Source organism: Lonchura striata, chromosome 2 (genome assembly GCF_050655825.1).
Source record: "Lonchura striata isolate lonStrDom1 chromosome 2, ASM5065582v1, whole genome shotgun sequence".
NCBI classification, from domain to species: Eukaryota; Metazoa; Chordata; class Aves; order Passeriformes; family Estrildidae; genus Lonchura; species Lonchura striata.
In genome coordinates, this window is record NC_140704.1 from 115,754,461 (window position 1) to 115,764,447 (window position 9,987).

The following is a 9,987-nucleotide window of genomic DNA, read 5'->3' on the forward strand; positions in this document are numbered from 1 at the left end:
TTTCAAATCACTGTTGGCAAGGCAGAAAGATGGTTCAGATGTTTTCCTGGCAGCTCCAGAAATACATAGGTATAGTGCCCTAAAAGAGGTCAGTCCATATTTGTTTTTACAAGAAGAATTCTTGTTTGTGATCTCCTCTCCTCTCCTCTCCTCTCCTCTCCTCTCCTCTCCTCTCCTCTCCTCTCCTCTCCTCTCCTCTCCTCTCCTCTCCTCTCCTCTCCTCTCCTCTCCTCTCCTCTCCTCTCCTCTCCTCTCCTCTCCTCTCCTCTCCTCTCCTCTCCTCTCCTCTCCTCTCCTCTCCTCTCCTCTCCTCTCCTCTCCTCTCCTCTCCTCTCCTCTCCTCTCCTCTCCTCTCCTCTCCTCTCCTCTCCTCTCCTCTCCTCTCCTCTCCTCTCCTCTCCTCTCCTCTCCTCTCCTCTCAACTGGATTAACTACTCTGCAAATGCCATTTTGTTAAGTGAAACATTTATGGGGATGGGATGACTCAGTGGATAGATGATGGGATACCATTCTAGGTCACTTGTTCAAAGTGATGTTAATCTAGTAGTGACTGAAAATACCTTGCTTACCATGTGGGAGCTTTCTAGCAATGAAGCCAATAATGAAGTAGTTGCATTAGTTCCTGAGGGGATCTCCACATCCTAATATATGCACCACAGTAGACAGTAACTGAGTTTCCCTTTCACAGGCCTTTCTGGGATCAGAAAAGATAAAATTCTAAGAAGGGTAGAGTGATATCTGACACAAGAGACAATAAGAGGAACCTCTACAAATAATACTTGAGAGTCTTTGGCAAGGCAATGTCTGGAAACTTGTTCTGGGGAGTTAATTATCCAGATTTAGTGGTAAAATATTTCCTACAAATGCTGAGATGCTTCTCAAAAAGGCTAAGAAAAGAAAATGAAATGTCTTTGAATTGAAAAGGGAACAAGTTTTTTAAGTCACCTGATTGTCAAGAAAAACATTTGAAAAGCAAGGCTTTTAGGTTGGGTAATTTCCAGAGTAAGGTAGTGGACATGCTCTTACTTGAATTCTGTAAAAGACAGATGAACTCCTCCCATCACTGTTATCTAATTACAAGGATGAGTAAATAGGTATGGGCAACATTTTCAAACTCAGTTGACACAATATCCACAGGAAGATATAGAAAAGGTGGGGTGCTTTTCACAAAGACTGTCACTAAGAGTAGTGAAAGCTCAAGGTCTCAGACATGATTCTCAAAGAACAATTGAGATCAAGAACAAAAGTTAAATTTTCTATTAGTGTAGGCTAAAATGCTCCCAATTCTTTTCTGCATTTCACTGCATGTAGAACCAAGCCTCCTCCGCTCCCCCACAATTATTGTCAAAGAAGGAGAAAATGTATTACACATTTAACTGAGAACATTTAACCTGTTTGTTGGAATTCCTGTTTGGAGACATGGATTAAAGCACTACTGGTAGCAAAGAAAAAGTCAGCAGTTGAACAAGTGACATAAGGAACATCATCACCAAGAGGTCCCAGGGAATGAGGATGGCTGATTGATCCTTTGCAGCTTCCCAAGGTGTGAACCAGAGCCCAGAGTCGCCCTCAGTTCAAGCTGGTGGAAAGATTAGGAAGGGAGAGTGTTGATTCAAACTTGAGCATTTCTCAAAGAATAGGGATTGAGTAGATTTTCTATAGCAGGTGACAGAAATAAGGACAAAAAGTCACAGGCCGTGCAAGGGTTCAAGTTTCCTCCCTTTCTGCTCCAGTCAGCCTCAGGGGAGGGACTCTGGTGGAGTTTTTCCCAGGTCTAATGCAGCCTTCCACTGGGGAAGGCCCTGTTGGCCCCTCACCACTCTGGGGAAAGGGAAGTGGTGTTCCAGCACGTGGCCCAGCTCTCCTGGAGCCGCTTCACTCCAGCTTGGTTCTGCTGCCACTACATTCAGTTAGAGCTACAAGACTGTCCAAGCTTAACTCAGTGTATTAGAGCCAATTGAGGAATCTTGAGCCTCCCTCGTCTAGAAGCTGTTTTCATATTTGAGCCTTCTTTCCCTGTCATCCAGCTTTGAAGAGCACAGCCTTCAATCAAAAGTGATTGGTGGTGGTGACTCTCACTCAAATGCTGCCATTCACACACTAAGCTCCTCTGCCTCAAAGGCCTGGCCAGGCAATGCTAACAATAAACAAACCATAATAACTCACAACGGCGGCTGAACCCAACCCTTAATGACATTGTTCAATACTGCTTCAACACTGTGAAGAGCTTCACCGCTTTGTTCCCATGCTCCTAGGAGCACTTCCAGATTGGCTTTAGCAGGGGTGACTCCGGCAGCTTATTCTAATTGTTTTGCTCCTGCAGCACAGGGGAGGCAACCTGCTGAGAAACCTGACGCTTTCTGCAAGAACAGGTTACTGCAGGGTACCAAGTGTCTTTTCCTTCCCGAGGCTCAGCTGCCGGTCCGGTACCACAGGGGGGCACTCCCATTACCATGCGCACCTCCCGAGCTGTGCTCGCAGCACCTTGCAGGTGTGCGCAGCTGTGCGGCAGCGCTCAGACGGGCAGCGGCCTTGGAAACGGGGCCGGAGCCGCCTTCCCTCGCCTGTGTCTCCAGGCAGCAAACTGCTGGTTTGTGTGTTACTTTGCCTTTTGGGTGAAAACAAAGCAAAAGTTGAAGAAAGGGGAAAATCTGGGGAGCGAGAGGAGGACTGGTTTTTGTGCATTTGCTAAAGAATTTTCACCCAAGGAAAAAGGTATCGAGAAAGTCTGAAATGAGAGTGATGAAGGCATAATTTCTGATTTACATCAATAAGAAAACAAATGTGCAGAAACTCCTGTCTAGTCACATGGTGCAGCACAGGAAAATGTACTGTGGACAGATATTGCAAGGCTTAAGTAACTACTGTTTGAAAGGGTTTATCTGTCAGTGGCTCTCAAAGTGTTTAAGAACACTGCCAATTCCAGAGACTGCTTTCTGGCAAATCCTTGGCTATTTCAAAGCAAAGTCTGAACTAACAAGCAAGTTGTTTCTCCTGGTTGCTGCAGATGGTTTGATCAAATGGAAGCACACACCACAGTGCATACATTAGAGCCAAAAGAGTCATAACTTTGATGCTTGCCTCAGTATTTTAATTCTGCCAAGTGGCTTTTAGATTATTAAGTGCCGTGGATAATGGTACAGTAAAATACAGAATATTTATTTCCTGAAGTTTTGTGCATGTCCGAAGCTCAAAGCCAATACAAAAGGGATGAGAGAATGTCACAGAGATGTTAACTGTTTGTCAGATGTGAATGGTCAAAGTGTGAGACCACGAACTGCCCGACTGCCAGAGATGACCATACAAAATTTCTTGATTTGATTTTTATCTAGTCATCCCCTTACAGACACACCACCAGACTCAGTCTCTTACCTGAAATGCCACCTTTTCCCTGGGAGCACCCTGTTTCTCTGGGTGCATCACATTCTGTCAGAAACTGCTTGGTGCATATCGTAACTTGGGAATGAGTAGATTCTGCCAAGATTTTGTAAACTACTTAACTTCAGCTTCACACTGGTCCCACTGTGTAAGAAGTTCAGTCTAATTTTAGTCTTTTCTGAAAATTTTACCTCTGGAGCCAGGGACCCCTAGATGGATAAATGAAAGGGTAGTGTGACAGTGATCAAAATCTGTCTGATCCAGACAGATAAATATCAGGCTAGCTTGAAGTTTTTCCCCTCCTTGCTGCTGCTGGGAGTTACATTTTTTTTCATGGCAGAGCACTGTGGGCTAATTTCATAGCTGGTGTAAATCAATGTTGCACAATCCACTGTGGTGGAACAATGCTGATTTATGCCAGCTAGGAATCTGTCTGCTCATACTCCTACCAGCACAGCACTGACTTATAAATCTTTCTTCTAAAAACCTGTGGATGAACCAGAGGAGCTGTTGCTGAAGTGTGACATGTTTCAAAATTTGCTTTGAGAAAATAGAAGAGCCCCAATTTCAAACCAGGATTACAATCATAGATGCTGAAGTGGGCTTTTCCCTAGAGGTGCTAGTTTTACCTCTGGTAGAAATCAGAATCCCCTGGCACCTGTGGAAACTCAGCTGTCCAGATGCACTTGTGCTCCCTTTGAGTTTCTGAGATCATATATTCCTTTTGAGTTTTTAAATGATCCACCTTCTTCCCCATTAAAAAAATATATTTTTTAAAAAATGTCCTAATTCTTAACTACTGCTCCTTCCTTCTTTACTTTCTTTCTTCTCTTTTATTTTTTTTTTTCCTAAGTGGATGTAGGTATACCTGACTCCTTGGAGATCACTTTGTCTCTGTGATCGCAGGAGTCAGCCAGCAACACGACAGGACTTGCTTGTTTACATAGCTCTGAGGGTTATGACAACACATCAGAATGTACAGGTGCCGTGTAGGGATGCAGCTTGCAATTAAGATCAGCAAAGCTGACTATTTAATAAAGAATTCCTTCATTTTATAACAGCCCGATCTCATTATGATACACGCAACAAATCAGGTCCATAAAGCTCTGTAAAAATTTGTTCTGCCTTGGTATTAAATATTTGCGCTAAAGATTAACAGCTGCAAAACAATTGCATTAATTTAACAGAAAATTAAGCCCATAAATGCTTAAAAGCAATTTCCTTGTAATTGCAGTGAATGTGCTGCCAAAATAATTACAAAACAATTGTTAATATTTTTTTTTTATTCCAGTTGGTGGCATTTCACCCCTGCAATATAGCAGTCAGAGTTAAGAAAATCAGAGGAGCACTCTCTAGATGACAGTCTGGTTTGGCCTTCAGTTAAAGTGTGGCTTTAAGGCTAAACCAATGCTAAGCTGCTTACTCAGCACAGTAGAGGAGGCTTCTTGCAAAAGATTTGAGCACTTAATAGGGGAAATTTCAGGAGTAACCTGCTCCTTTCAGTCATAAAAAGCTTGTCAGAGCAGCTCTTCGTAGGAAAATTCAGTCTTATGAAGTTGCTTTTGAACAAAAGCCTGAGAAGGTCTATTTTTCCTTTTAAATACAGCTCGGAATACCTTCTACTTCCTACTGGCCCATGATCTGGGTGATCTGATGGCTATCTATAACTTGAAATGTGGAATATTTTTCCTTTTTTTTTTTTTTTTTTTTGGTGGGATTACCTTCTCAGCATATAATAGTCAACAAGTGGCTGCCATCTTTAAAAAAAGGCTCAAAAATCATGGTTTCTCTTAAAAATGCAGTCAGATACTCTGTTTTTAGCTACAGTCAGGTGGAATGTGTGGTCTCTGCAGGTATCAGTCCTTTGCTAGAGGATGGAGATCCCTGACATGTGGTATGCCCTTTATCCCAGAGGGAGGCAACAACACATTAACATGACACATCCCTCCATTTCAGGGAATTGCAAAGTACACTGATGACACATCAGATACACACTTCTCTTTTGGGCTTATTCTTTTGGAATTAGCTTTTCCTTTTCCCTTGAGTTTTTTGCTTTCTACTGTTTGCCTGCACTGCCTCTTCTACAGAGTAATTAAAATTATTTTCTCTGGAGCTGTTCCTTTCATATATCAGCAAATTCATCCACACTGGATGAATTTCCTATGCCCTGGAAAAAGACTGAGCTTATTGACATAAAATAATACTTGGCTCAAGTGGCTGAACATGGACAGGCAGGCTGGGAATCTGGACAGACATTCTGCTCTGAGAAGGTCTTGGATCACACTGTAATTCTGAGCCCAGTATTTTCTCATGTCTCCTCTGCCAAACTATCCTTCTTTTTGCTGTAAAAATCCCCTGCTATCAGCAAGGTTCACGTCTTCCTTACTTGGAGCAGGCCTCACTGACATCTCATCATATTTATGCTTATAACGTAAACTCTGTAGAGAGTTCTGTACAAAGGTGATAGGAGACTGTTGGAATTATGGACACATTTGTCTCTCCTCTGCCAGCAGTGTTTTTACTGATGTCCTGTTCTCAGACAGTTTATTTTCATAATTTTATTTTTTTCTGTAATTTTGACTAGTATTCTTCCATGTTGTTTTTTATTATATATCTTTTTTTGGTAATTTATTAATGCTTTTTCTCATATTGCTGATCAACTTCTGTGAACATAGTCACAGACACAATTTATTAGACATTTTCTTGTTTCAAATGTTTATTCCAATAGGATTGGCCAAATTAAGTTGTGACTCTGCAAGTTTTGTGATTCTGTTTAAATTTGAATTTGAAAGCACTTGAGTTCAAAACCCCACACAGATTGAAAGTTGTATTTAAATGCCTTTAAGAGCACTGAGTCTTACATGGAGTAGATCTACATCAATGCAGTTACTCCATTACCTTGAATATGCATGACAGTGGGTTGTACTCCTGAATTCCCATTTTACTTGCCCAAGCTCTTCCTAGCTACAGGCTGCTCCTTGTGCTACACTGAAACACAGTTCTCACCTACATCCCTTGGATTGTGACAGACAGCCTGGGTCCAAGTAGCCCTCACAATTGTTTTCTACCCATCTAGTAGCTACAAGCTTGCAGGCTATAGAGCTTTTCTGAAAGAAAAGTGGTATTTTTGATCTCTTTCTCCTATGGCTCTGTGGCTTATCTGTCCCACAGAGTGAGACTCATCAGTAAGATATTTCAAAACACATACCTGGAGTGGAGAGGAACTGGGAATGGGAAAGGGGGGTAAAAGGATGGCAGGGAGGTAAAAGTCAAGAAGAATTTGGGTTTGATGTGGAAAGATCCAGTGTGCTGTGGCCTGCCTTGTGAGGTAAGGAGTGTGCCTGGAAGGCTGGTGAGTGACAGGCTAACAGGAAACCACTGCAATAACCCTGCCTCTCCCCTGCCCACCCTCTACCTGTAGGCACCAAATTCCTCTCCCTGGGGAAGGGCTCAGTGATCCATTTGCTTCAGTGACTGCCAGGGAGAGGAAGGAGCTGCTGGAACAGAAGAAACTGGGTTACTGAAGGGCTCTCCTACACACACAGAGTCTCCTGACTGTGCACATGAAGGAGGAAAGAAGAGAGGCAGGTGTGTGTTTGTTAGCGTGGGGATCAGTAACATAAACAAATAAACAAAACTACATCCAGAAGGGATTTTTCTTCCTGGCTTAAGTGCCTCTGCCATTGGGTTTGCAGGGAATTTTGCTAGATTGTAGAGGTCCTGGTGTGTGGCAGCTGCTGATGAAAACAATTCACTCGTGCACTTCTGTCCTTTGAGCCTGTGTTTTCAAAGCTTCCTCTGTTTTCCTGTCTCTTACTCATATCACTAAGGGCTGGGACTAGAAAAATGCATGCAGGTCAGTGCCTGCTTCTGAGTCTTCCAGGTACTGCCGAGCTTGAGCAATAAGGTATAGCATAAATTTGGCTTTATTCCCCCCCACCACCCCCCAGTGATAGTGAGGAGTTGATCTTGTTTTTAAGTACTTTCAATTTCCTGTCCAAATTAGTAATTTTCTTTAAACTCCATCCACACCACCTCATGTTTTCAGTGGGAGTCTCTAACCATTTCAAAAGCAGGCAGCTAGGAAAACAGATAGCCATGTGCTATCACAGAGTGATGGGTTTGGCTGAACAAATTGGCATCTCTTGACTATTCTGATATCAAAAGAGTTCCTTTGTCTGTTTCTGTGTTTTCTGGCAGCTTTGAGAGGTTCTTCACTTGATGATTCATCAAATCTTAAGGATTTTGCTTTGCAAAATCTTCCACTGCTTCCAGTGTGTCCTTTTGCCCTTGCCTTATAGTCATGGATCTGAGCACAGAATGCCCTTGTGGTGTGGCTGTGGTCTCTGCTGAGCACACATTGAGAGCTGGGCTCGGCTGCTGCAGGGTGGCTGAGCAGCATGTCACGTGGAGACACGCAGCCCCAAACTCTGGGCCCGTTCTTTGTGATGCCACGGGGGTGACACTGTCCTGCGGGACACAATGAGCCCTTTGCTCATCACAGGAGCTGTGCAGAGCAGAGCTGCTGGCAGGGCCCTGCTGCAGCTGCTCCTGGGTCACAGCAGTGCCACAGGCAGGGGCTGGCCGTGCCTGCTCTGCCTGCCCTGGGCAGGGAGCCTTTCTGAGCACCAGAAGGTGAGAAGGATACTGGAGCAAACCTTGCCGTGCTGTGAGGTGGCAATATGGATACACGCTGAGAGCAATGGGGCACATATATCTCAAAAGGAGAAGGACTTGGACACCTAACATCAAGGGGAAACCAAGGAAACCAAACACTCAGAATTTTCAAGTGGTAGCTGAAGTGAAGTTGACATTTTTCCTTCAACCCATGAGCAGAGTCAGACAGTTGTGAGTCAGCCTCAAATGTTGTCTTTTCTTTGGTTAACAGCAGACACATATTTTAAAGTTCTGCCATATCATCCTCGTCATGAAAGGAAATCTCCTGATTCAGAGACTTCTCTAAACCACCTAAGATTTTTGTGTGTGCTCTCCCTCCCCAATTGCTTGGAGCCCTGAAAACCACAGCCTTTGCTGGCAGACAATAAGTATTCAACAAAAAAAAAAAAAAAAAAAAAAAAAAAAAAAAAAAGAACAGAAAAAAAAAAAAAAAGAATGGCTGTTGAGGAGGCTTAGAACATGTCCCAACATTTTCTACAGGTTTTTTCCTTTCTTGAGGCAATCAGAGCAATGCCTAAGTTTTGCACCTGCCATGGGCAAGTGCCTCTGTCTTTTAACGAAATAACTTTATGCATTTTTAGTGCAAGCCCTGGCCTGCTTCGTATCCTGCTTTACCTGAATGATTATATCTTCTTTACTTCGTTAACTTTTCAATAGGCTATGAAAACAAAAGCTGTCACTCTGATACCTGCCATTTGATATTCAGCAATGCCTTCAGTACAAAAAGACCCCCTCTGTCTCTCAGCCCCCACCTCCAAACATCACTTGGCATGATCCTGCTTGTAGCTGTTCACTATATCAATATGTAAAACCTTCCCCTGTCAATGTTTCTTTCAGCAACAACCCTAACATCTGCAAGTATAAGCTTTGCTGCAGTGATATGAGTGAGCTTGATAGAGAAATCAAAATTACTGTCCAGTGAAATATCAGTTGGCTGTGGCCATTAGGGCATCTCAGGGAAGTACCTGTTTGGGCAGACAAATCTACAAGGCCCAAGACAACTTCTCTGTGTATGCTCACAAATGAAAATGTTATAATTTGGTATGGTTGGACTTAAGAACTCTGGGAATTCCCAGAACTGTTTCAGATTCACAGAGATCATAAAAATTAGTTCTGCGGTTAGTTCATGTTCTGTGGCAAGAAAAGAAGTCTTCTAAAGTCTGTTTTTCTAAGATAGCTAGGTTTTATTTGACTGTATATCTAAATTATTACTTTGAAAGCCTCTACATCTATTCATGTTAGCAAAGGAATCCCTCTAGACTTCTGCAGTTCAAAGACAGGCTCTTGGCTCTTCGTAAGGGCCAGCTCTCAGAAGACAGATAGGGGGCTTAGAGTGGGTGGGCTATAACATCCTCATTTATTCAAATAACCTTCACTTGAGAGATTCCTCAGATGAGGAAAATCTGCCTGGAAAACACAGAGACCACATAATAGAGCAGTGTACAGCTCAACAGGCAGGAGGATAGGTAAAAGTAAACAAAAAGATGTGTGTTTTGGGGGAGGAATATTTTTTTGGATGGATTCAAGCTGGAGGTGCAACGGTACACAGAAAGCCACAAATTGCTGAGGACAGAGCAGTTTGCAGATCAAATGAATCTAATGTTGCTTTGGGATGTAATGTCCCTGATCAACTGATTTTACAGCACTTTCTCCTGAGAAGAGATGGGAGAAAAATTCTGAATGTGTTTCTGGTGGCCTCACCTCTGGTGATTCAGGGAGCAGCTTTTTCAGTCACTGGCTTGTTTTCTGCTCTATGTTCACACATGGGTGCAGAGACTATGGGACTGAAAGTCTGGGTTTCAAATGAAATGAATGCTTCTGGGTATCCCAGTTTAGAGTGAGCAGCTCTAATCCTGGCCATTAAGAGAGCTATAGTTTGGGGGAGTGTTGAGCCTGTGTCCTCTGAACATGAGTCTTTTTACATCCTCTCAG

At 43.0% G+C, this 9,987-nt stretch overlaps 1 long non-coding RNA gene across 2 annotated transcripts in view; it reads left to right on the forward strand.

Annotated features, from left to right (window-relative positions):
* The first annotated feature begins 357 nt into the window (after window positions 1-357).
* LOC146768390 (uncharacterized) overlaps window positions 358-9,987 on the forward strand; it is a 107,474-nt gene continuing 97,844 nt past the window's right edge. For both annotated transcript variants that reach the window (XR_014953408.1, XR_014953409.1), the window contains exon 1: window positions 358-6,966. This is a non-coding gene — a long non-coding RNA (uncharacterized LOC146768390). The remainder of the gene's footprint in view (window positions 6,967-9,987) is intronic.